Here is a 12,910-nt window from a genome sequence, read left to right on the forward strand (position 1 = left end):
TCATCGTATGAACTATGAGTGTTCAAGTCAATTTCAGCCTCCAGGTATGATCTTGCATTATGATAATAATAATTCTGAATCACCCTGTATTTGTGCGTATATTAGTTTATATCTGTGTGTATAATAATAATAATAATAATTCTGAATCACCCTGTATTTGTGTGTATATTAGTTTATATCTGTGTGTATAATAATAATAATAATAATTCTGAATCACCCTGTATTTGTGTGTATATTAGTTTATATCTGTGTGTATAATAATAATAATAATGATTCTGAATAACCCTGTATTTGTGTGTATATTAGTTTATATCTGTATGTATAATAATAATAATTCTGAATCACCCTGTATTTGTGTGTATATTAGTTTATATCTGTATGTATAATAATAATAATTCTGAATCACCCTGTATTTGGGTGTATATTAGTTTATATCTGTGTGTATAATAATAATAATTCTGAATCACCCTGTATTTGTGTGTATATTAGTTTATATCTGTGTGTATAATAATAATGATAATTCTGAATCACCCTGTATTTGTGCGTATATAAGTTTGTATCTGTATGTATAATAATAATAATAATTCTGAATCACCCTGTATTTGTGTGTATATTAATTTATATCTGTGTGTATAATAATAATAATTCTGAATCACCCTGTATTTATATGTATATTAGTTTATATCTGTGTATAATAATAATAATTCTGAACCACCCTGTATTTGAGTGTATATTAGTTTATATCTGTGTGTATAATAATATAATTCTGAATCACTCTGTATTTGAGTGTATATTAGTTTGTATCTGTATGTATAATTATAATAATTCTGAATCACCCTGTATTTGTGTGTATATTAGTTTATATCTGTGTGTATAATAATAATTATAATTCTGAATCACCCTGTATTTGTGTGTATATTAGTTTGTATCTGTGTGTTTAATCAAAATTCTACTCGAGCTACGAAATTGTCTTTGTTCTAGTATCGGCGTACCGGGAATACAATCTTACACACACACACAAACACACACACACACACACACTTATACGAAGCTGCTTTTACAGTGTAGGGAGCTTAAAATCTTTAATTTAATCAACAATTGATTTGGCTTATTCTATTTTCAATTGAGATTAGTTTACTTTTTTACTTTTTCTAGGACGCACTTTTTCGAAATTTATACACATGTGGATGTCCCTAGCCATTTGGGATTACCCTCTCCAAAATGTATCCTAACCTCAGGTAAAAAAAAACATTGAACACTAATTTTCTCATTTTTTTCAATTTATTTCAAAATAAGGGGGGGCTGGGGTTCCTTGCTCGACTGTGAACTTTTGGGAACAGCGCTTATTTGATTTATAAATATACGGTGAATTTTCTGTTATATTGCTTTTCTTTTAACTATATCATCCTTAAATAAATCATTTTATACCCTAAAAGCAAATAAGTTGGTTAGATTTATTAACAAAAATATAGACTTTCTATTAGTTTTAACTACTATTTCTATTAATTTAGGTTTAATATCTATCATAAATCTTAATGATAATAGGTTGAGAGTTAGGGAAAAGGACTCTTGTAAAGATTTAAGATTTCATTAAAATTTGGAAAGAGATGAAATTTTTGTTCCACCCTACCATTCCCCTTTTAAACTACATCAGAGAGCGATAAAACTTTACTTTCTCCCACCCACCCCCACCCCTACAATTTCTGATTCACAAAACCACTTTCACCCGCCCCAAAATTTACCCCACAGTACACCCCCCCCCCCATCTTAATGTTAAAATCCTTACTCTCTTTCTCTTGAAAGCGTTTAAACAATATAAGTAAAACCACTTGTTTTGAAAATTTGTAAAGAATAAGTAAAATGTGCTTTTAGGTGAAAACAAATGAGGTTACTTAATAAAGTCTAAACTCTAAACTCAAAATTATGTTTAAGATATCAATCACCAGCGGTTTCGTCCCTATCATCCATTGATATCTAAAATGTTAGAGAAAAATTAAAAACCTTTCGTCTGCAATGAAGAATCTAATTAGTTCAGTTGCTAGCAAGATTCTAAGTAACAAATATACCAAAACTCGAGTGGTTTAGCTTCCTGAAATGATTTATGCATTGAATACTCAAATGAACAACTTTTTACTATGATCCCTTTCACTTTTTAACGAGTGATCATATTTAATGGACATTTCCTAACCTTTACTTTTGGTGTCTTTTGTATGATATGGTCTTTATATAATAAAATAACCATGGAATCAATGAAAACGAGGGGTTACAATTCACCTAAATCTAACACTAATTGTTTACAAAGTTAAAATACATTTCTAATTAGTCGGTTTGTCTGATTTTAGATGGCTCATTTTATCTTTTCTTGAACTCCCTCAAATATTTTCTCTTCTTATGTAAGTTTTTTCTCTCAATTGATACAACATTATTTTTTTTATCGGCGGCTCGAATCTCATCACAAACTGCGCTCATAACTAAAGACATAAAAAGGTTTACCTATTACATCTATGTTAGAAACTTGATATTCATAGTAAGAGTAATGGAATACCTTGGCCCAAAACAGGCGCATCTCATCATTATACACAGTAAGACCTCCAGACAAAAGTCATGAAATCAAAAGGTTGATTGTTGGCAATAGATGGGAATTGTTAGTGCATGGGGAGCTCATTTAAACCTGGTCCTAGCTTATCAACGGTCTCAGGAGATGCAATTGTTGTTTTCTTTTGGAATTTTCTATTATCTATTCTTTTGCCTTATATTTTAAAGCATCGCCACTGTTGAATGAAATCGTCCTATTCAACATAATTTTTTGTTGCTGTTTGGTTAGAATGTCTGGATAAATGTCTCTTCTACTTCTACTCTGCATAAAATAAACGTATATATTTCAATTTATTATATTTCAACATTACTTGCCACAACTTTATCATATCCCACAATATTTTTTATACATATTTTTTTTTCTTCAAAACTCTTGTACACTATTTTATTATTATTTTTATGGGTTTCACTACATAATATATATTGTTAAATATATATATTTTATATATTTTTCCTTTATATATATATAACATTTACTATTTTTAGTTTTTTTTTGTCAGTATTGTTATTAGTTTATGCATTGAATTGGTTATTTTTTTGAGTTAAAGTACAGGTATTCAGTTTTTTTTGGTTTGGTTTTTGTGTAAGGTTTTTGGGAGGGGTATAAAATAAATTAAGATGGGGCCATTTTTGAGGTTTAAAATTTTCTTATTTAAGATTAATTTTGTGCCTTAAACCGTTTTACTTTAGTACAATGCTTTATTATCAAAACAAAGGCAATTTTGAAACAATTTGACTTTAGTAAAAGGTTTGATGAAATAAAATAATGCAACAATAAAGATATATTTTTTTAATTTAAAAAAATAAAAATTATTATCATTTTTAATCCGAGTAATCATTTTAACCATCATTTAATTTTTAAAAAGCTTTGCAGATTTAGAAAAAATTCAGCTGTATTTATGGACTGAAGTTTCTATATAAAGAAAAAAAATTAGATTTTTAGTGTTGCTTATTTTTATGAACAACCAACTCAAAATGCACAATTCTTAGGATACAAAATGTTTTTTTTTTAAATGCCAGGGTAATTAGTTACTGGTGAGTTTTGCTTATGTCTTATTCATTTAAAGGCTTTAAATTAGAATAATTAAATGGATATTTTTACAGTTCAAACTGAATACCCAGATATAATTATTTTAATTTCAGCTTATCCATAAAAATATTGGTGCAAAATTGTTAGAAAAACAAGAAAACATCAAGTTCTAATTGGCATAGCTTTAGTATTTGTATTCTAAGGTTATAAACAACATAGCACGGTAAGGGGTTTTATAATCGGGGAATAATCATATTCACCTTTTATCAAAATGCTTCAAAACATTTCTAAAATATCTTTTTTTTCATGAAACAATATTTATCCACCGATTATAAAACTTTAAAAAGGCTTGGAAAGATTCGTTGATGCTTCATAAGGTGCACTTTTGTTTATTTGCTTCTAAACACAATAGTAAGCATGTTGACAAAAAAATCAGACAATTTTTACACTTACCATTAGTTTCTTGTAAACAAATGGAATGGGTTAAATTTTGATTAGAATTCCCTGATTTTTTTGCTGATTTGCAAACATCTGCATATTTTAGTTGCATAGATAAGTTTTTTTTTAATTTACATTTTTAACCTAAACATGTATAATGTATATTATATTCAATAATAATAATAATGCTTTACATTCAGTTGCATTCAATTCAGCTTTAAAAAACAAAAAAAGGGTTTTTTTTCATAATAATTTTGGGTTTGTGTTTGTGCTTTAGGTTTGAAAGTCAAGGTAAAAATCTATAAATAGGTTCATTTTTTGGCTTTTTCTTGTTTTAAGGTATTATTTATTGTTATTGATCCATAATTTTATACAACTTTTTTGTATTTGTTTGTTTTGTTTTTGTTTTAGAACACATTCTAGTAGGGTTTACTGTAATTTTGAATTATCCTCACATTCTTACTGACATACACATTCATTGCATCATCATTATTAAATTAATCATTAATATTATTCTCTACTATAAACATTATTTTATCATCATCATGTATAAATTATTTACAACTTAGTTTGGGCTGTGTTCTTTTTTATACTTCTTACAAAATAGTTTCATCAATTAAAAGGTTTTTTTTGGATCACTAGCAAAACTGGCTAAATTTACTTAAAGTTTGACTTACTATCTTAAGCAAATTGCTTAGAGCTTTTCTTTTTCATTTCCTAAAGTTTAGAAAATTCGGGCGCAAACCCCAAAAATGTAACATGATTTTGATCAACCTTTTAAAACATGACATCTATTTTAATATTGTAAGAACACAACCAACTCATTAAAATCTAGAACATTTTATAGTTGACAGTGGCCATAAGCCTTGTTAGGTTAGGTTAGGAATTCATACTATTTATGAAAGACAAGTTAAACCGTGGTTTTGGTCCTTTTTTGCTGTTTTTTTTTCACTGGGTTGGAAGTGATTGTGTTTGAAATATTGTAATTTTAAAAAATATAATTAATGATTTAATTAAACTAAAAATACTTAAAAAAAAAAACTTTTGTTGCAAAAGTAAGAGACTATAATCTGGAAAGAAAATATGAAAATGTAAAAAGAAACAGTTGTTTTCACAATATTTTTCCAATTGTTTATGTTTCTTGAGAGGCTCAGAGGTTGGAGAGGGGAAAAGGATAGTGATGGGGGAGGAGAAAGATGGTAGAAAAGTGAGAGACTTTGGAGAAGAGTATTTTTTATATATCCTGTTTTATTATTGTTTCTGGGTTCTGAAATGAGATTAGCAAAGGATTAAACAAAAACAAGTATAAAGAATTAACTAGTACAAACTTAACTAGATACAGTCAAAATAGATTACAATTTCTTACAAAAATAACTTTTCTGTTTCTAATAATAATTATTTATCTAAAATGAAACTATGTATGAATAAATATGATGAATTGAGCCTATATAAATAAATGGATGATTGTAGAATGAATTCCGCCACTGTCAACTAATGAATAAAAAAACTGAGCCTTCACAATTGTGCATTGGTTAACTTTCACATTAACATTTTATAATCATGTACACTAACAAAACTGGTTTTTGTACACCAACAGAACTAGTTTATTGTACAACATACAATTCTTTTATAATTAACACTTAGTTCAATTTATGCCATATTAAGTTTATTCAAAACTGGTTTTGAAATATCTTATTTATTATGCAAAAATAAAACCAGTTTCAATGACTAGTAGAATCTTTGTACAAAAAAATACTGGTTTCAATTTGAAAACCAATTTTCAAATGAAAATCTGACCTGTGTTCACTAAAAAAGAATTGTTTTGTGTACAATAACAGAACATTTTTACACTAAAATAACCTTTCTCTTCATAAAACTAGTTAATTTTATATCAATATCATTTTATAATAGCCATTGTAACAACAGATAAAGATTTAACATAGAACAAAATTTTGCTGATTCTAAAAAAAGACAACAAATTTCCTAATCTCATGAAATCCAAATCCAAATTGCTACAGTGACTTTTTAACATTTTAATTACTGCATTGCTATCTACTATACAATTATCAACGTATTTACAATTAGTATTTTGTTTTTCTTATACATACTAGTTTAATACTATTATACTATACAAACATCAAACATCTAAATAATTTCACTGTAATTTGTTCACTGGCTTAAAAATTATTTCAATTTTGACCTAACAATCCAGTAATCATCATTTGCATAATTCTCTGTGATTTTAAATTTAATGTTAGAAAATAAAATTTTCATTTTCTGTGTAACTGATAATATTTGCTTTTAATGACAATTTCTTGGGCTAGATCAAAACTATATTTCACATTAATATAATATATATATTCTTTATAATTAATATATCTACAGCATTTCTTTTTGGAATTTTATTTAATTGTTTTCTTTTTTCATTTTAATCTTTGGTTCTCAATTATGATTAGTTTTTTTGGACCTCGAGATTTTTTTTTCACTGATTGTAAAAATTTCACAATTATCTTTTAAATTATGTAGACATTTTTTCAAATTTTAAAATCTATAATAATATAATTTTTAAAACTTTAACTCTTTAAATTTTAATATCTAATCTAAATTTCTAGGGGGTTTTTGAAAGAATCTGAAACTTTTGGTCTATTTAATTTTCAACAACTTTTAATAATTCTTAATAATCATCTTTTTATTCTAAGTAACATGAATATAACAAGATTAATTTAGAATAATTGTGGGCCCGACTAATCTGACAAAGTTAACATATACATATAATTATACATGCATGTAAAATATCAATATGTTATCCCTTTAACATATGTATAAAAAAGCTACATCATCTGTTCATTATAATTATCATAATATTACTAATTACTAATTCTTACTACCTAAGCATATTAATTAAATATAACATGTGTACATATATTCATATAACTTATTTAGATATTATATATATACATATATATAATGAATTGAGCCAATCCAGAAGTTTTTTAACAGCTAGGACTTTCAAGGATCTATTGTTAACATAACTTATTTTTTCAATCAAAATGTTTTTTGGTGAGTCAAAGAGTTAAATTTAAACTTATTCAAGAAAACAATTGAAGGAAATTATATGTTATTTTCAGGTCTTTGAAAGTCCTAACTGTTTATTTTCATCTTATTCATATATTATCAATAATGTAAGTAAATATTATGTTTCACTTACTGTCTTTTACTATTATGTATACATGGTTCTACAGGGTCTTTCAATACAAAGTTAACTAGAAAAAATATCTTTTTTCTTTTTTTACAAATGTTTTCTTTGAAAGATAGGTAGATGTTTTCAAAATATCTTTTTCTTTTAGGAAAATAGTTTTTTATCCAAAAATATAGACTTAATACAAAAAGACCCTGTAGATTATACACATAAAAGTATGTATGTTCCTTGTATAAAATATACATGGGCACATACATATCTAAGAAAAAGAGGCTTTCCTTTCCCTCAATAGTCTTTCTTTCTTATTCAATATATTTACATATTTGTACATTTTTTATTCATTCACTCAATACATATAGTAACATTTTTTATAAATGGATTCTTTGTAATATTTATCCATTATGATTCTATATTTTCAGTCAAATCAAACTGCAAATATCATGTTTTGTAATATTTTGTTATATCCACTTTTAAATGCTTTAGCTTTGAAGAAAAAATTGTACAAATATATAAAGTTATATGAAACTTTATAATTCAATATCATAACTAATTAGTTCTGTAACCTTTGCTATAAACGCTTAATTTTAGCAAAGTTTTATAATATCAACAAATTAGTTTATCTCATAGATGTTAGATTTTGCAAATGTTTTCATAACACTTTATCATTGGCAAAATATAAAAATTAATTACTAACTAAAATAATTTTACGCACTGGTATTTATAAAATGCATACATTTTATCAAAATAGATACTCAATAATACAAAACATAGTCTTTCAAACAATAGCTTCTAATAGATAATTAGAGGATTTTTCATATTTGTTTGGAGGATTTAGGGGACCTCTTAAACATTCTTATTCGATTTCTAAACAAAATATTTGACTCAAACTGATGCTACTGTAAACTGCTCATTTCAACTTATTTATACAATATAAATGAGCTTTACTTTGATTATAATATATATGTATAAAAATTCACTGGGAGTTGTTTTTCAATTTTTCAAGTGACATCAGATGTTTTGGTTGAATTTTTGTTTCTCAAAACAATCTAATACTTGATAATCTGAATGTCCATTTGTGGATGGGTTAGAAAGAACTCACCAAGGATGTGTTGGATAAGGGGTGGTGGGGGGTTAAAATGATTATGGGAGGCTCTTTGTGAAATGCCAGGATAATTTATAACCTAAAATATAAAAGATAATATTATAAATATAAAATTGAGGTAAAAATATTAAAAGGATGAAAAGACTATAATTATTAAGCTACTTTAATCCTTTTCAGCAAAAACAAAACTTATACATAGACAGACAATAGATAGATAATTCCATAATCTCTTTAAATGAAAATAAAATTTTATTATATTTTACTTCATCCTATTTTGTAATCTATTAAATGTAGGAAAACAAGATTTATTTATTTTAGATTTAAAAAAAAAAAAATAATTTTATTTCTTGTAATTACAACTTATATACCTGTACATACATTAGCATTAAACTCAACATGTGTTAGTGTAGAAGAGAAATAAATGGTAATTAATTAATTTATGACTAACATGATTTATGTAATTAATATGGCGCAGTAATTAACACAAGGAAACAGCCGATAATTTTGTGATATTAGATATTTGTTATTTCAAACTATTTTAAAACGCTACTGTAAAAAAAATAGTGATATGTAAAAATATTAAGTTGTTTTGAAATCAATGCATGATTATTTGTTACTAGTGGCTATAACTCAAGAGGCAACTAGCAGAATGTAAAATGTTTTTTAAAATTTACATTAAGATCAGCTGTTTATCAAAAAAAAATTTCTTAGCAGCTAAAAATAGGTATAAGACTTTCCAGGACTGAGAAGTTGGCCATATTGGTTCACCGATTAGTGAGATACTGTAGCAAGGACAAACACACAGACATCCTGTTACTTTATTATAAACATATTAAAACTATGGAAGTAACCATCATTGTTTGTTTACTTTGGTTGATGGGCTTTTGCACTTTTCAGTTGAATTGTAAGCTTATTGATTAGATTGACCTCACTTCTGACATTTTCACTCCTCACTTGTACACACAGCAACAAAATTTCATGTTGTACTTTCTGGGTTTGAAAGACTTTTAAGTAATTATGCTCTATAATTCACTTTGTTTGTCTATTGGTCCGTCCATAACCCTATAGCAGAAAACTGATTTTTTTAGTTACTAGTTAAGAAAACTGCTGATTTTTTTTGTGAAGATACTACTAACAAAAGAGCTTTCAGTAAAAAAATTTCCTTGTCTTTCAATTTGTCATTTATGCTAATAAAGAAAAATAATTTTTTTTTTAAACAGTGACCATCTAAAACTTAAAAACTCAATTGTTCATCCATGAGTTTTTTTTGTGCTTTGCTTCTTATGGATGTTTTCATCTTTGTTATTAGTTTGGCTACTTCTATTATATTGGTAAGTAGCACTTAACAAAACGTGTTTGTTAGTTGCCTTGCTTAAGCAATTCAAATTAATAACCTTTTTTTTTTACTCCCAGGCCAACTTTTAAATTTTGCAATTTTTTTGTTAATTATAATATTTAGACTTGCTTCACCATATATATAAACAAGGATGACAACATCCATAAGTAGCGAAGAACAAAATTTCGTGGATGGGACTGACGGTCATTGTTGTTTTCTTCAAACAACGGGAAATTTAATTTTGATATCTTTAACTGAAAAAATTTTGAAAATCGATTAATAAACACCAAAGATATGGGGGAAAATGTAAAAAATATAAAAATAGCCAAAAACCTGCAAAAAGGCAGTCTGACCGTCATTGTTGATTTCTTCAAATGACCAGAAATTTAATTTTGATATCTTTAACTGAAGAAATTTTGAAAATCAGTCCATAAACACCAAAGATATGGGGGAAAATGTAAAAAATATAAAAATAGCTAAAAACCTGCAAAAAGGCAGTCTGACCGTCATTGTTGTTTTCTTCAAACGATGGGAAATTTAATTTTTATATCTATAACTGAAAAAAGTTTGAAATTGGACCATAAACACCAAAGATATGGGGGAAAATGTAAAAAATATAAAAATAGCCAAAAACCTGTAAAAAGGCAGTCTGACCGTCATTGATGGTTCTCAAAACGACGGAAAATTTAATTTTGATATATCTAACTGAAAAAATTTTGAAAATCGGACCATAAACACCAAAGATATGAGGAAAAATGTGGAAAATAAAAAAATTGCCTAAAACCTGCTAAAAAGCCGTCCGACCGCCATTGATGTTTTATAGTTAATTGTGCTCCTTAATGAAGGGAATGTTGTCAAAAAATTTCAGCATTCTATCTTTTATAGGAGCTGAGTAAATCCCATTTCCCCCATAGCGTTACGGACTGACGGACTGACGGACTGACTGACGGACTGACTGACGGACTGACGGACGGACGGACAAAGCGAATTATAGAGTAGCTTCGCTACTAAAAACAGTTTAAGAGCCTTAACTCTTGTTTAATACAATTTTCAAATATAAATAAATCTTTCAAAACCCAAAATGTAATGTAAAAAGAGAAATAGAAAACATGGGTTAATATTGAAGGGTTTGAAAAAGGGAGAATAGTTTTTTTCCTGTGGGAGTATTTTCAATAAATAAGAAAAAAACAAATCTTAAAAATAAACATTAGATTTAAATAAGTATTACAGTTTAGAAAAAGAACAAAATATTCTGCTTCATTTATTTAGAATCCATTTTTAATACAATGATATGGATAACTCGAAAAATGCTATCATTTAAAATTTTACATGAGGACCTTCTCTTTAGCTTAACCCTACACAAAGACAAAGTATAATTCTATGAGAACAGAAAAATTCTTTTGTTTTACGAACAATGCAGTGTGCTCAAAATTTGAGAGTTAGAGAAATTGTTGGAATCCTTTTATTGTTTAATTAATCTCTCTAATTAGAACAATAGACGTATGGTATTAAAGTGATAGAGAGTGCTTTACCAGCGAGGCACAAAAAAATCATGGATAGACTAACGGTCAAAGTGAGTTAAATAGAAGATGTTGAATTTTCTTAAACAGAAACAGTAATAGAGAAAAAATGTCAAAATTAAAGAAATCATGAAACCTTAAAATTAAATTATTTTTGTCTTTTGTAGCATGAACGACTAGCAGCAGTTATAAAAAAAGGAACCTATTAAAATTGCATCCTTTTTAGTTGTATATCTTAAATGAAATCCGAGAAAATCACATTATAGCGTTATGGACTGACTGACATACAAAGTGAACTCATTAGGAGTTGCTTAAAAAATAGTGGGGCCAAGGGGTAAAGTTTCTTATACACTCATCCAACACACCAATATTTTGCATTATTAACTTGTTTAAAATAAAAGAAAATCTGGTAAACCATTTTTATAATTTAAAATCAAACTGTGGCAAATCGTGTCCTTAAGCATATATATAAATTTCAAAAAGGTAAAACCAAATGATTTTTCAATCTAAATAAACAATCATATTTCTTATTACACACTTTTTTACTGTACAATATCTTTAAACCACATAAGTTTTGTTAAAATATTAGGCAAATGTTAGAATATTTCTATTTCAGTACATTTTTTTCTCATTTTTATATCCCCTAGCAAAAGCAAACAAAAGGTTGTTTAAATAGGTTGGCTCAGAATAACAAAATACGGAGTTATTAAATGATTATGATTTATAGCATAAAGTGATCATAGATAGATATGGAAATTGGATAAAAATCTTACGAGAACAAGAAAAATTAAAACCATGTGATTGTGTATCCCATCTTTAGATTATAATTAAATAAATAAAATAGAATATTATAATATAGTTTAAATCTTATAGGGGATGTAATGTATAAATTTACATGGCACATTCCTACAATCTTTTAGTTTGCTTAACCCATTAGTGCCGAACCGGGCATCAAAACCCGGTTCCGAAAAATGGGAAAAAACCGGTTTCCGGCTTCATAATTGCATCATTCTCAGAATGAATCCCCCCTCTACTACCCTGACTTTCATTTCCCCCTGGAGCAGGCAGTTTAGCTTACTTCCGTTTGCTGGTATAGCTCAACAAAATTTGAAAATCATGAAAATTCAAAATACCCCTTTAACTTTTTTGTTTTTATAGTAAAGTCGCTGATTTTTTTTTGTGAAATCTAATGTTTATTGACAAGTACATCTATTTGTGAATTCGTTTTATTCAAATTATATCTTTTTATATGATTTTTTAATCGATTTTTTACGCCCTATTATGACCCGGTTCGGCTTGGCCATAAATACCCGAAAATTTTAAAACCCGGCTCGGTTTCGGTTTTTATTACCCGGTTTTAACTTTTCAACCAATAAAAATAACAGTTTACGTCATTAGTAAGGGTTTGAGCCACCCTAATAACCCTAGTAATCTCTATAGGTGTCACCCAATAGTTTTATGCTCGTTTTCTGATATGTAACACCCAAATTTTATATGTTCTTTTTTTGTAGTGTGTGTCTTTTAAAACTTCGAGCAACGGGTTTTTTTACCCGAAAACGGCGGCACCTATAGCCGAAACACTAAATTTGAAATAAATCGCTTCGTATTATACTTGTAGCTCTTTAGATTACATGAGGTTGTGTAGTTTTCAATTACGGATCGTATCAAAGTTCTAAAAAGTGTTCATCTC

At 27.3% G+C, this 12,910-nt stretch overlaps 1 protein-coding gene across 3 annotated transcripts in view; it reads right to left on the reverse strand.

The window, feature by feature from the left end:
- Positions 1–4,348: 4,348 nt before the first annotated feature.
- Positions 4,349–12,910, reverse strand: part of LOC145334527 (cytotoxic granule associated RNA binding protein TIA1-like) — a 212,589-nt gene continuing 204,027 nt past the window's right edge. For all 3 annotated transcript variants that reach the window (XM_080179987.1, XM_080179985.1, XM_080179986.1), the window contains one exon: positions 4,349–8,443. The gene's annotated coding sequence lies outside the window, so the exon portion shown is untranslated. The remainder of the gene's footprint in view (positions 8,444–12,910) is intronic.

This window comes from Acartia tonsa, chromosome 12 (assembly GCF_053477335.1).
Source record: "Acartia tonsa isolate MP-2025a chromosome 12, ASM5347733v1, whole genome shotgun sequence".
NCBI lineage: Eukaryota > Metazoa > Arthropoda > Copepoda > Calanoida > Acartiidae > Acartia > Acartia tonsa.